The sequence below is a fragment of the Chelonia mydas genome, chromosome 2 (genome assembly GCF_015237465.2).
Source record: "Chelonia mydas isolate rCheMyd1 chromosome 2, rCheMyd1.pri.v2, whole genome shotgun sequence".
Lineage (NCBI taxonomy): Eukaryota > Metazoa > Chordata > Testudines > Cheloniidae > Chelonia > Chelonia mydas.
In genome coordinates, this window is record NC_057850.1 from 121,031,975 (window position 1) to 121,052,257 (window position 20,283).

The 20,283-nt window shown below is 42.9% G+C and overlaps 1 protein-coding gene and 1 long non-coding RNA gene across 3 annotated transcripts in view; one reads left to right on the top strand and one right to left on the bottom strand.

Annotated features, from left to right (window-relative positions):
* LOC102933581 (cadherin-6) overlaps nucleotides 1-20,283 on the bottom strand; it is a 123,545-nt gene that overhangs the window by 40,107 nt on the left and 63,155 nt on the right. The gene's annotated exons all lie outside the window — the stretch shown is intronic.
* LOC122464572 lies at nucleotides 10,922-15,883 on the top strand. The gene is made up of 3 exons (XR_006288744.1): nucleotides 10,922-10,952; nucleotides 14,067-14,125; nucleotides 15,564-15,883. It is a non-coding gene; the product is annotated as an uncharacterized LOC122464572 (long non-coding RNA).

Sequence of the window (20,283 nt, forward strand, 5' to 3'; positions counted from 1 at the left end):
GAGCCCTAAGACCACACATAACACACAGCAAACCAGTATGCTAAATTCAATGAGGAGAAGCAACAAATAATAAGAAATCAGCACACATGGCAGTCCGAGCACCAAGACAGCTGGGGTCATTGGAGGATGCCAACATAAGAGGTCAGCAGTGGAGATTCCAACATCTTTTCCTGCAGAGAAATAAGACCTCTAGACCCTCGGAGGATCATGGGGTGATGGCAGATGGTCAGTGAACATAGCATGAGCTACTATTGCCCAAACCATCCTCTTTTCCCCCTAGAGTCTCCTCCTGCCTTTCTAGTCAGATGATGAACACCATAAACCTCCTCCCCTCCCCAGTGCTACCACCAGTTCAGCTGAATCGTTGATAGTGCTAGGAGGAGCCTTAATGCAGCTGAGGATCCCTGAACCAGTCTCATTTTTATCACCATGTTAATTAAGCCTGGTTTCAGCCAATATCATGGTAAAAATAAGTCCAGTCATGGAAAACTTGTCTACCCTTGGGCTCCCACTATTCCAGTGGGAATTTTTTCATAACATTTCCTAGTATGGATATAGCCTATAATGACTGGAGAACTAGTGGAAGTAGGATATTCCCAAGAACTAGGAGAGTGAAATTTAGGAAGTAAAAAGGTTAATGGATTTTTAATCACAGTTTAAATTTTTTATTTGTGTGGGTTTTTTGTTGTTGTTAATACTTATAATGATATGCTCATTTTGAGTATGCTATTCACCTGTTAGATATCTTTGTTTACTGTAAAGAGATCCAGATCAGATGCGGTCCCTGCTGCATAAGAGGAGATAAAGCAATAGTATTTTTTGATCTTGTCACTAGTTGTTTAGTTTTCTTAAAGAAATGCCTCCTGTTTAAGATGGACTGTGATTCCATACATTGGAACAACACATATTTGACTTCAATAATTAATTAACACTTTGCATGTCTTAATTAAAGATTCAGTACCCCACCCCTTCAGCTAAAGGATTAAAGCTAAAAATGAACATGTTCTGAAACTGCCAACAGTTTGTCCAGCAAAGGTAGGGAAGACAAGACCAGCTGTGCCATTCCTGTTACTTCCAAGGTAACAAAACAAGTGTGAAAAAGAAAAATCTTTGATCATGTAAATAACTGACACTCTATTCTATTCAGGTTCTGGTGTAGTAAGCAACCTGACCAAAATATGTTAAGGATGAAATATTTCAGAAATCTTGTTCTAGTTTTTTTGAAAACACACATTTATAGCTAAGACAGATTTGTAATTGCATCCAGTCTTACAACTTTCCCAAAGACCTGAGCGAATAAATTAGTGACACCAGTTTGTTGGCAAAGCAGTATGTAAATTATTTATTTAATATATGACAGAGAAGTGCAACAGATCACAGTCCATGCAACAACACATATTGCATAGACCTGAGACTAGCTATTATCCTTATCTTGTATGCAACTACTGAAGATAGAGCTTGCTATTATGAGTAGTCTCCTTGAATCTGATTCATACAAATTCTAAAAAAGGTTCTATAGGAATCTGTTTAATTCAGTACATTGGGATATTTCCCTAAAACCTTGATAATAGGTATTTGAGGGATGTGTCTATAAAATAAGCCTTGCATCAACCTTCTCACATCTGTCAGGATCCTGGGTAAAGGAAGACAGGACTAGTGGCAGGATTTTGGGAGCCAGGAACTGAAGCCTGGGGTCAGAGCCAGTATCAGGGTCAGAGCCATGCTGAGGATCAAGCCGGAATCAGAATCAGGTATCAAGCTGAGTGTTAGAGCTGGAGACAGAGTCAGGAATCAGGGTGAGGGTCAATATCAGGTATCAGATTCTGTATTGGGCTTCCAGGTGTTGATCGGGAGTCAGAATCCAAGTCAGAGCCAAAGTCAGTACTGGGGGTTCAGAAACGGAGAAGCAGGGCAGTCATTCCAGCTAGCTAAGGATCCACATTGTTGCCTGGGTACTTTGTACTATGCCCCATGAGCTTCTATATGATCAAGGAGCCAATCAGGGATTGCTAAGACAACTGCCAATCAGATTACTCAAGGAGGAATGTCCTGTGGCGTGCACCTACTGTGGATTGTGGGTTGCATAGAGCAGCCAGGTTATGGCAGTGTGGGGCTGTTAACTGCCTGGTAGCCATGCAAACCTGGGTTCAAGATCTGATGATCCTTACAGCATCAGAACAGAATTTTAAATATGTAGTTTTGAGTTTGGTCTTTTTCTTTAATAACATACACTTGTATATATTAGAAAAAAATCAAAAATTAATTCTCTAAAAAGAAAACTACCTCTGCAGAGGATAAATTTGTAACATTCTCCTGTGTGGAGAATGTCTGAAAACCTGTTCTGTTATTCTAGATTCTGTTATCTACATTTGTCCTTGACTATTTGTTTTTGCCTGAATAAAAACTTCTCTACCAAACAATCTGTTTCTTTTTTTTTCTTATGTGTCAAGATGTCCTAGCAGCGATCTGCTGTTTATCTGACCGATATGAGGAGGAAAATTGCCATTCTAACCATGTAGAAGAGTTGTAAAAATAAACCTTAAAAGAAAACCAAAGGATTAGGCCTGAAGATACAGTTAAAAATAAATGGACAGTGTTGTATTCTATGCTCGCACAGTGCCTAGCATAATGGCTGGTATGTAGAATAAAATCAGTAAATAGTAATAATAAAATATCCCTCTCAATGTGAAGTCATTTTCCCCATACAGAAGACTCATTATAAGAGGACGTTCACTATAACCAGATGTGCCCATTCATCATCATCAAACGCACATAGTCTACTGAAGACCATTCTACCAGCATTGTACTAGGGATCAGAGAGTGAAGTTCCCAGTTCTGGCTCAATCCTGAGAATCCATGTATCTCTGGGGTGGTCCCACCGATGACTCCAGTTATGGTCCAAGCATTCACCACTTCGTGTGTTGATGGAGAGTTTGAGGCATGGCATGCTGGGGTGTTTTTGTCCATCCTGGCAACATGGCTAAAGCAAATGCAAAACTGCTTTTGAATGTAGTGAGTGATTGGATGAAGGTCAGATCTCTGTGATGTTGTGTCGTTTTGCACAAAACTGAAACACTTTATGTTCAGAATTTGGCACTTATTGAGCATATGGAATGCCTCTAGCTGTTCCAAATCTGCCTGGAAGTGGGACCAGACTTCTGACCCTTATAGCAGTGCATGCAATACAAAAGTCTGACAGAACCTAAACTTTGTCTCAATGCAGAAACATTTTTTCAGTTGTGGACAAGACATTGACTTCATCAGGCAGTGGTAAGACATATTCATCAGAGGGCATCTGGTTTACTGCTTGCACCTATGTAGATGCAAATTGTCAAAGCTCTGCATGGTGCTCAATCCCTCCAGTACTGGAAGTTCTGGTGGCACAGCTCTGAGGTTCTTGACCTTGGTCTTCTGCCAGGAGATGTTCAACCTCATAGTGTAGATGGGATGATGTCTTGGAAAACTTGAAGGGCAGAGCTGAAATTCTCTGGATTCTCTACAAGCAAGGCTGTGTCATCAACACTGTCTTGATTGGTGAACACCTCCAGGCAGCATAGAGTGGCTGCAGGGGAGCAGCCAATCAGAGGGGCTGCTGGAGTGACCAACTGGGGGCCAGAAGGGCCCCATAAAAGGAAGTAGCAGTGGCAGAGCAGTCAGTTTCTGCCTGGAGCTTGAAGCGGGAGAAATGGGTGTCTGGCTGGCTGGAAAAGCATCAGGACCATGGACAGGCCAGTGCAGGCAGGCTGAGTCCAGAGGACTGAGCCCAGAACCTAGCCAGACTGGGTGAGGGTTTCAGGATGGGCCTTGCTGGTCTGGTTGAAGGCTGAGCCTAGGGAGAGCTGCTGAAAGGACACAAATTGAGGGGACCAAGATGGACCCCTGTTGGGCTGTTAAAGAAGATTGTATCTCCAGGAAGGAAACCTTGATGCTACAGCCCCAATCAGGGCTGTGAGAAAGAACTAGAGACTGTACATCCTGGAAGAGGGGACAGTGTGTGTGACTCGGCTGGAGGGCTGAGTCACTGAACACCCGACTAGAAAGAGGGAGCCTGCAAAAAGTGGGTGCTACCACCATTCAAAACTGAGTGATTGCAGGCACGCATTGGCCAAAAGGGGGGTGCTTGTGAGAGGTGGGTGCTGACCCTGTTACAAGTAGTTGATGCAGGCCAATGCTCATTGGTTCCTAGGCACCCTTGAGCAGCTAAGGTGAAATATCATCAGGACCAGTAGCATATCCATTCCATAACTTTTGGATGTCCTTTTGTACTTCCTCTAGTAATGAAGGATCAGTGTCCACCCCTGGGTCTGCCAAGTCAGGTAGCTCCAGACCGTCATCAGCAGGTGGATGGTTCATCACACTTTCATAATGTGTTTTCTATCTGTTCAGGACCTCATCCATTGATGAGCAGGGAGAGAATGTTAGAAGGCTATTTATGGCTGCCAGTCAGGCACATGATCGTTCTGGAGGCAGGACCCAGATTGTTGTGCTTTAGATTGTTGCCTGCTTCATTGACCACAGAGTTGATGTAGATCACATGATCACATTTTGCCATGGCCCCGGAAATGCCTTTCAACTGTTTATGTTCTTGGACATCTCCCTGTTTGCATACATCTGCCTTTTTGCTAATATATCAAAGGGTCTTCAGAAAGCCAGTGTTTCTTGTGAGACAATCTGAAACTGATTGTTTCAGTGGCCGTGTGTGATATAGCAGTATGTATACCATGCCATGCAATCTCTGTCATCAGAGTGGGTACCAAAGTTACGTACGAGATCCTCGATAGCCTGTGTGTATTTCAACAGGCTCCACAGAAAGACGTTGCACATTGTACTGTTGTTGACCATCTCGCTTGTGAGGAGTTGGAAGATGCAGTGAGAACTGAGCGGCAACTAGTCTATGGTCTGAGTTTGCTGGAGCTACTGTGCCACCGAAGACCCAGTGAGAATTTCGCTATAGAGCGATTTTTGATAAAGATGTGGTCAATTTTTTTTCATGGCACATCCATTATTTGAAATCCAGGTCCAGCAATGGTCCACCTGAACCAGGAGCCCATGACAGACAAACAGCCAGTGGCACACAATGTCAAAAGCTGAGTCATTTGGGGAACCCAAACCAAAAGGGCCAATCATGGTTTCATACCCAGTTCAATCATAGCCAGTCACGGCATTGAAATTTCTGAGCACTAGCGATGTGTCATGTGGTGGAGTTTGCTGCTAGCTGGTGGTAGAAAGATCATTACAGTGCACTATAGCATTCTTGTAATAAAACAGATTCTCGGCTGGTGTAAATTGCCATAGCTCCATTCAATATGATGACTTCAATGGAGCTGGGACAATTTACACCCACTGATGATCTGCCCCTAGAAGAGAATGTTCATCAGCAGTTGTGCACATTACAGTATGCTGGAAGAATTTTGCTTCACTATGGATTGGACTGTGTGGAGTGCTAAGTGACCCTTGGGAACCACTGTTCAGCATGTTCAATGAAGTCAGTCGGAGTTGAGATTGCTCAGCTCCTCCCAAAGCTGGGCCTTTTAAATACAATTTTACCATATCCGGGTTCATTTTAAGGGTTATGCTGTATTAGCTTACTCTAAAGTTTCCTAGGTAAGTGGAAAAGAACTCAGTATTTGTCATCACCTCACTGCATGGTCTATCTCTCCTCACTGCATGGTTAATCCTTCTCATTTCCCTTAGTTTTCTATCATCTCTTATGTCCACTGCTCCAGTTTCTAAGAGGACATGTATATCTATGTAAGCACAACTAAAATGGAAAAACGTCTTTTGGTCCCATAAAAGACACTACCTCACCCAGCTTGTCTCTCTAATATCCTGGGCCCAACATTACTTCAATAACACTGAACAATATTTCTGTTGTGTTAGACAGCCATGCACATAAGGCTGCTAGGGATGTTCTAGGGTCTGTATGGTTTATGCTGCTCTGTGGGATTCTATGCCTCTATGCATGTTGTGGTGGACTCTCTGGCACACTGCAGAGGGGAGGGTGTGAAAGTTAGGGGTGGGATAGCAAAGGAGTTGTGGATTCATGAAGTCATGAAGAGCTAAGTCACATGTTGGAAGAGCATGTTCATTATTTCCCCCATACCCTTCTCAGCTATGCTGTATCTCATTACTGTTCCTTTAGTGCACAGACATTTCAGTCCAAGCCCTTTGTAACTCCTCTTCCTCTACAGGAAGAATATACCTTTTTTACAGGAACTCAATGTTATTCAACAGTATTCACTTCTCAGGTCAAATGACCTGAATGTGACAAAGAAAACCAAGGGGAAGAAGCTCTGACAATGCTGTTGCTGTGGAAAGTGAATGCAGAAGCAATTATATCATACTTACATTATAGTAAATTAATTTGCTTAATATTCAAAATTTTATTGGAATTGTTTCTGCTAAATCATCAGTAACTGGAAAAGATTGAGGATGAACAACAAATAAAAAGATTTTAGGATACTATCAGCACACTTTTACCTAATTTCACTTTACTACCATGGTTAAATTTAACAATCTGGTTCACTTTTAATGATTCACTGTCAAATAAAAACTATTCAGTTGTTCCCCTTTCATCTTCCCCAGAATTGTCCAGGGCCAAAAAGTTCAAATGTGGATGCTTAAAGTTAGGCTCTTAGATTCAGATTAAGCCACCCCAATTAGAGAATTCTATAGTTGGTTAAATATGGATTTAGGAGCCTAAGTTTAAGCACCTACACTTGACTTTTTTTTCTTGTGAGATGAATAACTATTTAAAAAGTAGTACCGTTTCAAAATTGCCCGCAATCTGAAATAACTAATAGCTTCCTCCTTAGAAATGTCATTGGCAATATTACCCTAAAGCAAAAGTAATGACAGTGACATATGCACAGAGATACAAAGAACACAAGAAAGAAAAAGACATAAAGGAAAATTTTGGCCAAAGTATCTGTACTATTTTTTTAAGGTGCATGCATATATTTACAGCTTGTCTACTTATCTTAAATAAATAATTTCACTTAACACAAAAATGCCAGCAAATTTTTACTGAGATTTTAAAAACAAAAAATTAATCCACAGAGCACAAATGGAAAATATTCCAGCAAAGTATGCAGAAAGAATTTAAATATGCCTTTCACATACTTTCGGGAATAAGATAACACTATTCTAATATGAAAATTTGCTCTTCATGCGGCTCTGTGGAAATGCATTTCAGTAGTGCCAACCCTAAACATTAAAAACCCATGTGACAAACCCCCCAAAATCATGAGACTGGCCTGAGCTGCCAGGATCTTTCTGCTCCCTCCCCCAACTTGTGAGAATGGTGTTGGCTGCTTCCTCTTCCCCCCATCTCCTGCTTAAAAACTCTTCTGGCTCCTGCAGCAGCTCCGATTGACTGCTCTTTCTGAGGAAGCAGGGTAGTGGGGAAGGCAGCCAATCAAAGGGTGGTTACCCCCTTCATGAGAAGCTGGAGCACCTAACATCATCATCATGAGACTGGCTGCAGTCCTGTTTGAAATCACATGACTCACCAGGAAATTGTGAGAAATGGAAACACCGATACTTTCTTTAAAATGTCATTTTGATGGGCAATGGCAATAATTTTCAAGGGAAACCTCCCTAATTTGGAAAAAATTGTTCAATGAAAATGAGAACCCATCTAGAACCCGAGTGAATTCAAGGGGAAGATTCTCATTTATTTCAATGGGAATTAGATCAGGCTCTACATGCTTGGCATATATTTTAAAGGACTATGTAATAAAACGCAGACTTATTCGCAGTAGGGAACTAGGGAGTGTGTGCTTTTCATAACTTTTTGTTAAGTATTATTAGTAGTATTTGTATTATTAGGGTACCCCCTAGGAGCCCCAGAAATGGACCAAGACACTATTGTGCTAGCTGCTGTATGAACACAAAACAAAAAGATGGTCCTTGCCCCAGAGTTTAAATCCCATGTTAATGGCATATTCAGACATGGAGCAGCAAACAACTTTTACCACACTCTGTTCTAAACAGTATAACTAATCACATTTTTTAAATGGCTTTGGATTGCACGGCAGCTTCCTGTTTAGTTGTCACTATTGCCACAGACCTCTTTACATTGCCTGAAAACTTTATGGGTAATGTTGTTTTCCACCCTAAAGTCTAAATTCCATTTCATATTACAAATAGATTCATAGATATTAAGGTCAGAAGGGACCATTATGATGATCTAGTCTGACCCCCTGCACAAATAGAACAGTCTATTCATTAAATTTCAGAGCAGTTACTGCACTTCTTGAAAGGTCAAAGTCAGTCTCTCTTATAATAATCCAGAAATATATATTGCAGATTATGTCTTACTACTTACTTGTATTTATGAGGTATAATTACCTCACAAAGGAAAACAACAGAACACCACTGGCCATCACGTGCAGCCCCCAGCTAAAACCTCTCCAGCACATTATCAACGATCTACAACCTATCCTGGAAAACGATCCCTCACTCTCCCAGACCTTGCGAGACAGGCCAGTCCTCGCTTACAGACAGCCCCCCAACCTGAAGCAAATACTCACCCGCAACTACACACCACACCACAGAAACACTAATCCAAGAACCAAACCCTGTAGCAAACCTCATTGCCTACTCTGTCCCCATATCTACTCCAGTGACACCATCAGAGGACCCAACCACACCAGCCACACCATCAGAGGCTCATTCACCTGCATGTCTACTAATGTTATATATGCCATCATGTAACAGCAATGCCCCTCTGCCATGTACACTGGCCAAACCGGGCAGTCCCTACGTAAAAGAAGAAATGGACACAAATCGGACATCAGGAATGGTAACATACAAAAGCCAGTAGGAGAACACTTCAATCTTCCTGGACATTCTATAACAGATTTAAAAGTAGCTATACTTGAACAAAAAAAAGTCCGAAACAGACTTCAAAGAGAAACAGCAGAACTAAAATTCATTTGCAGATTTAACACTATTAATTTGGGCTTGAATAGGGAATGGGAGTGGCTGGCTCATTACAGAAGCAGCTTTGCCTCTCCTGGATTTGACACCTCCTCATCTACTGTTGGGAGTGGACTACATCCACTCTGATCGAATTGGCCCTGTCAACACTGGTTCTCCACTTGTGAGCTAACTCCCTTCTCTTCATGTGTCAGTAGATTTATGTTTGCATCTGTAACTTTCACTCCATGCATCTGAAGAAGTGATTTTTACCCATGAAAGCTTATGCTCAAATAAATCTGTTAGTCTTTAAGGTGCCACTGGACTCCTTGTTGTTTTTGTGGATACAGGTTAAGACGGCTACCCCTGATACTACTTACTATTGTAGTTCTGCTGTGATCATAGAATATCAGGCTTGGAAGGGACCTCAGGAGATCATCTTGTCCAACCCCCTGCTCAAAGCAGGACCAATCCCCAATTTTTGCCCCAGATCCCTAAATGGCCTCCTCAAGGATTGAACTCACAGCCCTGGGTTTAGCAGGCCAATGCTCAGGCCACTGAGCTATCCCTCCCCCCATTAATTTTTTTGTCTCTCTACTAACTTGATAGTGAAAATGTGCCCAACTGATTGAAACATTAAATAGATGACAGGCAGATGGCAGATAGAATCATTGGTTCACTCTTGGCAGGACCTGGAGTCACTTGTGCACTTCCTTTTCCAGCTAATACCTTCATTTCAAACTGGATATTTACAGACTAACAGTCTGCTGTCTAGCTGTGAACTGATTAAATCCTGTGTGTAATTTGAGGTTACACGGCACTCAGAAAATTCCAAACACTCGAAATGAGATCTGCCAGCACTATAGAATTATACCTGCTTCTATTTAAAAACCATAAACTCTTCCCAACGTTCCCTTGGTCCATTGAGGCTTGGCACTCCAGCCAGCATTAACTCATCCCTTCCATAAATCGCCCCAGCCAGCACCAATCCTTTCCCTTCAATTGGTAGTGCCACACTTAGGGGAGAAAAAGGTTCTACTAAATCCACGAAGTTCCAAATATGCTTTTGAATTGCCTGCCAAACATATGCAAAAACTTATATAAAAATCCTGCATCACCACTGCAAAAACACATACAAATATTTGATTCAAAACAATATAAGTTTTTTTCCACATACTAAGGTGGGCTTGTCCACTTTTCAGAGCATAGGACCACTACGCTCCTGTATTCTGGGTAATTTTGACCCAACTGTTACTGGAGCCAGGAAATAAGCTCATGGTCTTTTAATCACACAGTATCATTACATAGTATCTGGAAAAAACTATGGCCAATATTTAAAAAAAGGGAGCTTACAGATTTGGGGGCTAAGAAGCTGCTGAGTATTCAGCAGTTTTTAAAATCAGGCTACATATTTAGGTGACTATATATAAACTTCGGAGTCTAACTGCAGACACACAGTTTTGAAAATGCTGGCTTAAATCTTCAGCAAAAATAGAATGGATGGCATGGATCCTGGCAAAGAATGGGAGGAAGTGGCTGCTCTGCTTCCAAATTTTCCTAGAAGCAAATGGCATTGCAGAGATGCCACAGTAGGGGAGTCCCCCATACTGCAATATGTGGCAGGTGCAGAAGCATTAGACAGCTGCAGTGCATTCCCATGGGAGCTGCAGGAACAGGGGTTTGAAGTAAACAGGACTCAAGTACTACCCATTTCCACATTATTCTTTTTTTTGACAAGCTCAAATGAGAAACACAGAATGACCCAACCTTATAAGAGCTTGAGAAAGTAATTCTAGATGGATGGCCATCAGAAAAAGCTCAGGTACTTCCAAACATAAAGATAGGATTATAGAGATGGGATTTCTGCATGTGATGGGTGTGACAAGGTGGCTGGCCCCTTTTAAGAGGGTGTTGGGTCCCATGCACCTGTGACTAGTCAGCTGCTTCCTAATTGGGTTTTAAGAGAGGGCATCTGGGCCATATAGTTAGGAAAGTGTGATAACAGAGTGGATCAGTCAGGAGACTGACAGGTGAGAGCTAGAGATCAGGGGACTGGAAGAGGTCTTGGGGGGGGGAAGCTGCAGAGACAAGGAAGCTCCACAGGCCCTCTCTGGGAATAGGGAGAAATTATCAGCAAGCCAGTGGGCTTTCCTGAGCTGGAGAGCTGGTGCTGGAGGCTGAAAAGGGCCGAGTTGTTGGACTGTGTTTGGGTAGAAGAATTATGAAACTGGTCACTCTCAGTGGCTTGGAGTGCTGTCCTGGAACAAGGACAGAAAGGAACTGGGCACTGTATGCTGATGAATTCCTGGGTGATTGATGTAGAAGTGAAGTCTCTGGTGAGAGGAATAGAAAATTTCTGTATTTTAAAATGTTTTTACTGTGGAATAGAAAATCACCTTTTCTTAAAATGTTTTTACTGTGGAATAGAAAAGCACTCGGAGTGGGGGAAACACGCACAGCCTAGAGACTGCAGGGACTTGCTGGCTGCTTCCAGGAGCCGCGTGGAGTCAGGGCAGACAAGGAGCCTACCTTAGCCCCACTGCGCTGCCAACCGGACTTTTAACGGCCTGGTCAGCAGTGCTGATCAGAACCACCAGGATCTCTTTTTGACTGGTGTTCCATTCAAAAAGTGGAGATCTGGCAATCCTCTGTGATTGACAATTTATGGCAGGGTTGGCCAACCTGAGCTAGAGAAGGAGCCAGAATTTACAAATATGCATTGCCAAAGAGCCACAGTAATACATCAGCAGCCGCCCAGCATCTCCCACCCACCAGCAGCCCTGCTAACGAGCACCTCGCCCTCCCGATCAGCTGTTTCGTAGCATGCAGGTGGCTCTGGCAGGGAGGAGTGAGGGCACAGCAGGCTCAGGGGAGGGGGGGTGAAGTGGGGGCAGGGCCTGTGGCAGAGCCAGGGGTTGAGCAGTGAGCACCCCCCAGCACATTGGAAAGTTGGCACCTGCAGCTCCAGCCCCAGAGTCGGTGCCTGTACAAGGAGCCGCATATTAACTTCTGAAGAGCTGCATGTGGCTCCAAAGCCACAGGCTGGCCACCCCTGATTTATGGGATAGGTCGATGGGCACCTATACGTCTGCTTAAAAATGTGAATCAATAAACCAATATCAGTACTGTTGTGTGTCACACCTTTATCAGACCCATCCTTCAAAATCACAGCAATAAATAGGCGTACACCCTCTTCCTATCAATGGATATGTTAAATCAAACACATACATGCATTTCATTGTGGATTTTGCTATTTATTTCTAAAAATTATAAAACAAACTTACTGTGTCAGTCACCCCTAGTGTTAATGAGTTTAATGAAGCTAGACCCAGGATGAATTTGACCAATTTGGTTTCTCTTGCGTTTGCGTTTCCTTTTCTTTCCCATTTTCCCTTGCTTCTGCTGTATATCTTGAGGTATTGCTCCTGGCTTTTTTACTGTGTTTTTCTTCAGTTAATAATCTTTTCAAGGTAAAATAACAATACTTAGCTCTTAAATAATGCTTTATACCTTCAGCCTCAAAGTGCAGTGCAAACATTTAACTAATCCTCACATCACAAAGGAGGCAGGTATTATTCAGACAAGTTTGTTTTCTCCTTAAGACCATTCTTCCTTCATGTCGCCTTTCTCTCCAAATGCATTTCTTTTACGATTCTGCCCACCCCAGCACAACCCCCAGGCTCCTTATTTCCCATTATCTATCTCTCAATATTTTGTTTTTTCCTATTAGATATCACTTCCATTTTCTTCTCTTTATCACACTTCTTCCTTTGGCATTACATCTCACTCCCCTTGCATCATCTCCCTTTCCTTTTTTTGCTTTCCCTTCCTGTGCCACCCAAAATCTTTCCCTTTGTCACGTCACATCCCTTTCCATTTGTGTCTCTACTTTCATCCCATCTTCCTTCTCTCTCGGCTACTCATTCCATCCCTTTCTATCTCCCCTGCTATGTTTCCTCTCTTATCATCATGCAGCCTCCTTTGTTCACCCTATGACCCTGGAATGCTAGATCCTGATAGGTATTAAATTGAGAAGCATGATGGTCTGGTGGTTGGGGGGTGTCAATTCCCTGCTCTGCCACAGACTTCATGGGTCACCTTGGGCAAGTCACTTAATTCCTCTGTACCTCAGGTCCCTTACCTCACAGGGTATTGTTAGGATACATACATTAAGTGTTCCAATACAATGATAATGGTGGGGTAAGTACTTTAGATAGACGATTTTTCTCTTGGGGATAATGTTCTTGATTTGATGGGCAACTGTTGTTGTTTCAACCCCTCCACCCAATTAATGGTGGTTGCAGGTGTTTTCATTCCTTCTCCCATGGAGTGCTGTGCGTAGGTGAGGAGGAGCTACCTGCCTCCCAATTCTTCCTGGTTGTTTCCCATGCAGAGAATAGTTTGTGATCCACATGGTGCTGCATGCAATTCTTGTAAACCTACACCTCTGCAATGAATATGTCATGATTCCTTAGGCTGTGGCAAGCCATCCTGTCTTTTCATCATTTACTGTGCTCCTGAGCGCCTATCCCTGCCCAGAAAGTTCCACAGCTAATCCGCTTTACTGGGATAGGACAAGAAAGCAATTGGAAGGTGTAAGCACTCTCACTTCCTAGAGTCTAGTACCTTTTCTCTCTCTCTTGGACTTCGCAGCTGGGGTGGTTTAAGCAGTGACAGTGGCCCAGGAGTTTTCTGTTCTGCACAGCACAGTGCTGGTCCTGTGCTCATATGTAACCCATGACTGATGTGACTATATAGGTCTTTTATTCTTATTGGCTGCCTCTGTTGGGCCAGATCCTCACCTGTACGCAAAGGATGTATGGCACAGCTGAAGTCTGTCAGACAAAGGTACCTTTGTGCTCTTCTGATCCTAGGGCTGCTTTGTGCTGGTCCACTCCCCTGTCGCAGGCTACTGTAATCTGCTCCAGCTGCCAACGGCACTGAGGAGCCATTGCAACGGCCAGGGCTAAGTGGGTTATCCCAGCCATGCCGCGCAGGCCCCGGCATTGAGTGGCCCTATCCCATCCAGGGTTTCAAATGTTGTAAGATCAGAAGGGATTGTTGGCACAGGCCATAGAATTTCACCGAGTAATACTTATATCACAGCAAAAAACTACTGACTGAGCTATTGCATCTTTTTTTAGAAAGACTTCCAATCTTCATTTAGAGACTGCCAGTGACACTGAGTCCACCACATCCTTAGGTAAGTCGTTCCAGTGGCTAATTATCATCACTTGAAATAAGGTATCTTTTTTTTTTTTTTTTTTTATAGTCTGAATTTGTTTAGCTTCAACTTTCCAGCCACTGGCTCTTGTTATACCTTTGTTTGCTAGATTAAACAGCCCTCTACTATTATATATCTTCTTCTCTTGAAGATACCTATAGGTCATGATGAAATCGTCTCTTAACCTTCTCTTGGATAAACTGAACAGACTGAGCTTCTTCTACAGTATTACAGTAGGTCCCAAAAGACTTAGACATGGACCAGGACCCCATTGTGCTAGGCACCGTACAAGTGAATGAGGGAGGCTGACATCATGGGCTAGTCAAAGGGTGCAGTTGACCTCTTGATACTGAATGAGGAATGATAAGTAGGGGAGGGATAGGTCATGAAGGGCCCTAAAAGTGAAGACAAGTAGCTTATGTTTTATACAACAGAGGTGGTACAGTGATGGAAACAGAGAGCGACCTGGTTGGAGCAACAGGCTAGGGAAATGATCTTTGCAGCAAAGAGTATTTTGTTTGGGAGTCCTGCCTTCTCTGCCACAGACTTCCTTTTGTGACTTTGGACAAGTTACTTAATCCCTCTGTACCTCAGGTCCCTTATTTCACAGGGATATGTGTAGGGCAGGATTGCATTTGTCATAGCCAGAAAGAAGAAGAAGACAGCCTTGAGGAGATGTTTTGAATGGATGGAAAAGGCTATATCATGGAGATGTTATGTAGAAAGAATTGACAGGATTTAGATATAGCCTAGATGTGAGGACCTTGAAAGGGATCTGAGATGATAGGCAGGTTACAGAGCTGTGTGACAGGCAGGATGATGGTGTTGCCCACAGTGATCAAGGGGTGGGGGAGAGATGTAGAGTTCTCTTTTAGCCATGTTGAGCTTGAGCTGATGGCTAGACATCCACAAGGTGATGTCAAAGTGACAGGCTGAGGTTGTAATTTGGACAGCAGGAAACAGATATGGATTAGAGAGGTAGAGTTTGTGCTTGTGGATGATACTACTAAGAGATAAGATGCAGAAGGAGAAGAAAAACGAACCAAGGAGAGAACCTTGTAGAACTGCCACAGAAAGTTAGAAGGCAGATGAGGAGTATCCCCCAAGGATACACTGAACCTGAGATTGAGCAGGAGAGGACAGAGCCATGGGAACCAAAGGAGGACAAGATTTCAAGAAAAGCTTTGTCGATGTTGAAGGTGGCTGACAGGTCAAGAAGGGATGAGGATGAAGTACTGGTTCTGAGCTTTGGCTAGAAAGAGATGCAATTCATGTTGTTCAAATGAGCTAAGTTTACCATGTGATCTTGATTGCTCTAATGTGTAAAAACTTTTGTTGTTTTATCATTATTTACTGTTCCATCAACTTTTGTGTCATCTGTAAACCACAGCAGCAATGATTTTATATTTTCTTTTAGATCATTCATAAAGACTATTGAATAGCACTGGGCATAACTGAATAGCATTGAGTGGGATTCGACTTGAAACAACCCCATAGGACGATGATTCCCCATTTACAGTCACTTTTGGAGATCTAACAATTGGTCAGTTTTTAATCCCTGGATTCAGGAGGGCTCCTCCAGGACTTGGATCCACCAGGTTTAGCAATGCTTTGCATTGCTAATCAGAGTGCAGGCCAGGACCAGGACTACTATATTTAAATGTCTGACATATATTTCAACACTTTATGCTCAATGGCTGTTTATTTCATGTGACTTGGCATGTCACTGTAATTTTGACTGACATCCCTTTTTCATTTTTCATACTGTTTGTATAAATAATACATATTATAGATGACTTTTAGTAAAGGCATCAGTGTTTACTTGCTAAAAATGTATAAGAGCAGAGCTATGAGGTCATCCCTGAACTCATGAAACAAAACTTGTCTATTAAGTATTCTCTCAATTTTATTTATATCTAAATCTATATCTATATATGAGGGAGAAGAAAGGGAGAGATTAAAAATGATTTTTATTACAAGTGTATACACTTCAGTGGTCAGGAAATAAAATCCAAGTCTCTGAAGACTTGAAAGCCACAAAAAAGCACACAAGTCATTTGTTACAGGAGACAGACAGATTTTTCCCATCATACAAATTTGGCACCACAATCCAACAGTCAGTGCATTCAAGTATGATTCTTCAAGGCTAACTAGGAAAATTAGTTCGAAATATCAGTGATTATTTGTCTGTTAACAACAAAAACACACAAATGGAATGAAGCACATTCATGTATGTCTCCGTAACAGAATACAAAGTATATAAGGGGAAGGATAAGCTTATAGGTAAAATACAGGACTGGTGGTGTTTGTTACTGGCTGGGGTGCTGGAACTATTTTTTATAGTGGGGGTGCTGATGGTGGAAACCATATATTTCGTGTTTCTTATTACTACTTCAAGCCAGGGGGTGCGACAGGATAATACAGGGCCAGACATAAAACCCAGTGAGGTCAGTGAGAGACATTCCATTTAATTCAGTGAGCTTTGAATCAAACCCACAAAGTACTATGCTGTAAAATGGTGTACATTTAAACCTGGTCGGTTGGTTTCTGCTTCTGTGGGATTTTAAAAATGAAGGGATATGCTATCTGTGCCTTTTATCTAGTGGGGTATCTAATGGAGAGAACAAAGGAGTGCAGTTAATATATTTATTCACTAATGTTTATGCAGCAGAGGCATATTAAATATAAATATTACCATCCAGTTAGATATTTCTTCTTGTGCATGTCAACCTGCACGCTTGCCTTTTAATTATACAGAGATGTTAATACATATGGGCTATTTGTGCTCTGATTTGGAAAAACAGAATATAAAAGCTAGGCATTCTTGCGCTGTATGCACAGTACCCATTGAAGCAGTACTGTGGATTTAAGGGAGAGATTTTCTAAGGCAGAAATGGTAATTTGGCACCCTTTGGATTACCATTAAAAGTCTTTGGGAGTTAGGCAATTAACTGTCACTTGTGCCTTGGAAAAAACACTTCCCATTAGTGTAAAACAGGCCCCAGATACACATATGTATTAATTTCTTTCTTTGTAACTTTGGGCACACATTTTGGCTCCTATGCCTTGAGCACTGACTTTAGGATAATCTCCTAGCCAGTCACCATGCTGTCAAAAAAATCTCCCTGAGGGCATTCATCTGATTTAATAAAGATCCGTATTATCAGAGCTCAAGTCATGCTGGAACACTCCAGAATGCCATTCTGGCACTTGGTTGGGGAACTGCAGTGGCATCCCACTACTTCTAGTACTGTCAGTTACCGGAAGTACATTCCTAGCATCTCTTCTGTCCGGATGGAAGTGTGTTCCAGCACATCTTTGTAGGCTTGAAGCACTGCATATTGTGCATGTTTCTCAAAATCCAGTAAATACAAAAATGACCACTTACAAACTCTAGGACTGAGCCATGGAAAATCTATTAGCTCATATCTTGTCCATCCTCCAGATTGTCAGTGTAGCAAATTTTCCTGCCGTAATTTGTTCAGGCTAGTTTTAAATTATGTAAGTATTGGAGCTTCCATTCCTAAATGGCATGCAGGAGGTTTATGTAATGCAGAGCCAGAGTGATATTCATCTAGTGGCTCTGCCGCAAGGTGCTTCTTTCCTGCTTTGGGCTGGCTGGCTGTAGAACAGGGAAGAAGCAGCCTTCACAGATCTTCTAATATCCCTCCTGCACAGATGGGGAATAGGCGGAGACTTGACTGCACTACTCCAATGTGCTGGCTAGCATAGCTTTGCTGATATGCCAGGAGGAATAAAATAAAAATTAAATAAATAATACCTAGCTCTTATATAATGCTTTTCATCAGTAGATCTCAAAGCACTTTACACAGGAAGTAGGTATCATTATCCCCATTTTGCAGAAGGGAAAATGGAGGCGCTGGGAGCTAAAGTGACTTGCCCACAGCCACCCAGCAGGCCAGTAGCAGAGCCAGAAATAGAGCCTGGGTCTCTTGTATCACAGTCTGTTGTTCTCTCCACTAGACCACACTGTAGCCCCTGTACTCTGTGCACGGCATAGGGCTGTTAGAGGGTGTGTTTCTCTCGGAGCAGGAAGAAAACTGAGGCAGATTGTGACTCACAGGGTCACAGTCTGTTTCCTGATCTGCTCTTGAGGCAGCAAAACTACACGTTGCCCCTTGCATGGGGCTGTGTCAAAGCCGTAGTTCAGCCCTTGGTAGTCTGTAGTCCAGTCCTACAACCTGGTCATGCAAGTATTCTTTCCACAAACTCAAAAATGCCCCTTCCAGCTAAGGCTTTCATAACTTAACAAACATTAATCCAGCACCTGTGTGAGTTCGGCACTACTAATTATCCTCATTTTATAGATACCGAAGTAGAGGCACTTTGACAAGTGATTTGCCCAAGGTCACGCAGGCAGTGGTGCTGGAACGAGGGGTAGCTTACGTCGACCTAATTATGTCTGTGTCTATTACTACAGTCTTGCTCCTGCCTATGTGAGTGCCCTAATACACCGACATAGTAACTCCACCTCCGTGAGAGATGTAGGGCTTGTGTCAGCGTAGGTAGGGTGATGCAGTCTCTATGTAGACACTGTGTTACTTATATCAGCTGTTGGCTCTCATTCTTTTCAATTTCACAGCTCCATGCTGGAGCCCGGAGACTGACAAGAAAGGTTCGCTGCCTCTTTGCTGTGAACCCCGCACCCAGCTCACAGCTTGGGCTGTCACCCCAGGGTGGGTGGAGGGCTCCAGCAAGAGCCTGGCTGTCCCCAGGGCTCTTAGATTGCATCTGGGCTGCCGCCCTGGCCCCTGGCTCACCATTCGAAGCTGGGCTGGAACTCGGGTTCGACGTTGGGAGACCTGTTGCCCCTGGGCTTGGAGCTGGGCTGCTGCCGGGGCTCCCGCTTCCTCACTATGAGCTGGGTTGCTGCCCAAGCTTCCTCCTGGGAGCCCAGCTGCCCTCAGGGCTCCCGCCTCCCCTCCAGGAGCCTGGCAGCTGTCTTGCAGGGAACTCCACACCTTAAGTCGACCTAACTCTGTAGTGTAGACCAGGCCGTAGACTGTTCTGCTGTCTCAACACACTTGCTTGGGAAACTTTTCAGTGTTTATCAGGTGTCAAAATTGTTCTTCAAATCATTCACTTTAACTTTTGCTTGATTTATTTAATTCCAAAATAATATTAGTTTTGCTTGTGAATTCCCCATCCTCTGAAAAAGCCCCAACAATCAGTCAAGCAATGAAGAAACATAGTGCTCTAGCTTTAAATACTATTGCATCAACTATGATTTTACTTCTCTGTGGAGTATCGTGGCTTCAGGGGGTTAGATGAAATATAGATTAATGGAGAACTGCTGTCCTCATGGGGAGACCCACTCATAAAGATGAACTATAAATATAAAGCAATCCCTTGGTCTTAAAATCCAGAAATGTTTTTACTGGGAGATGGTTGAATAAAACATTATGCTGCTTCAGCAGGTAACAGCCTCTTACTACTCCCTGATGGATGCGCTTGAAAGCAAACTCTCAGCCTTTGCTTACTGTCAAAGGTTACCCCTTGATAGTCTGAATGCTTGATGCTGACAATCATGTCCGGCTGTATGTGTGTGCGCTTTATATAATATATAAACACAGAGCTGGAGCCAAACAAGTGAGGATATATGTTTAGATTCAAATCCAAACTTGCCCAGTGTTGGGAGAGGGAGGGAGTGTTTAGAGCCCCAGTTCTGCTTCACTCCAATCTCTAATGTCTCTAGTTACATAAACACACCTTGCACCAGATCTAGGGAAGGGGAAATCTGGGGGAGGAAATCTCTGCAAGGGTTCCCTTGTGAAAATTCCCCCATAACATCACATTCCACAATATTGTCCTCTAGTGGAAAAAGCTGTGAGGCCCATCCCCAAACTGGACAGATCCCTAGGGCTCTACAGGAACCTACGGCTGTCCTCAAAGGAGGCCCTTTACTTCCATTTAAGCTCTGGTCCCTGATGCTCCCCTGCCCAGGAAAGTGGCTCCATTGGAACATTGTTAACAGAGATTCCCTTGGCCAACACTGCCCTTTGTTACATTCTCCCACCTACCGAATATTCCCAAATTACATTAGTCAGAGTGCAGGATGAGTGATATTTGGTCCTAGGCTACTGACCACTTAGGATTCAATATTTCATGAACTAGGA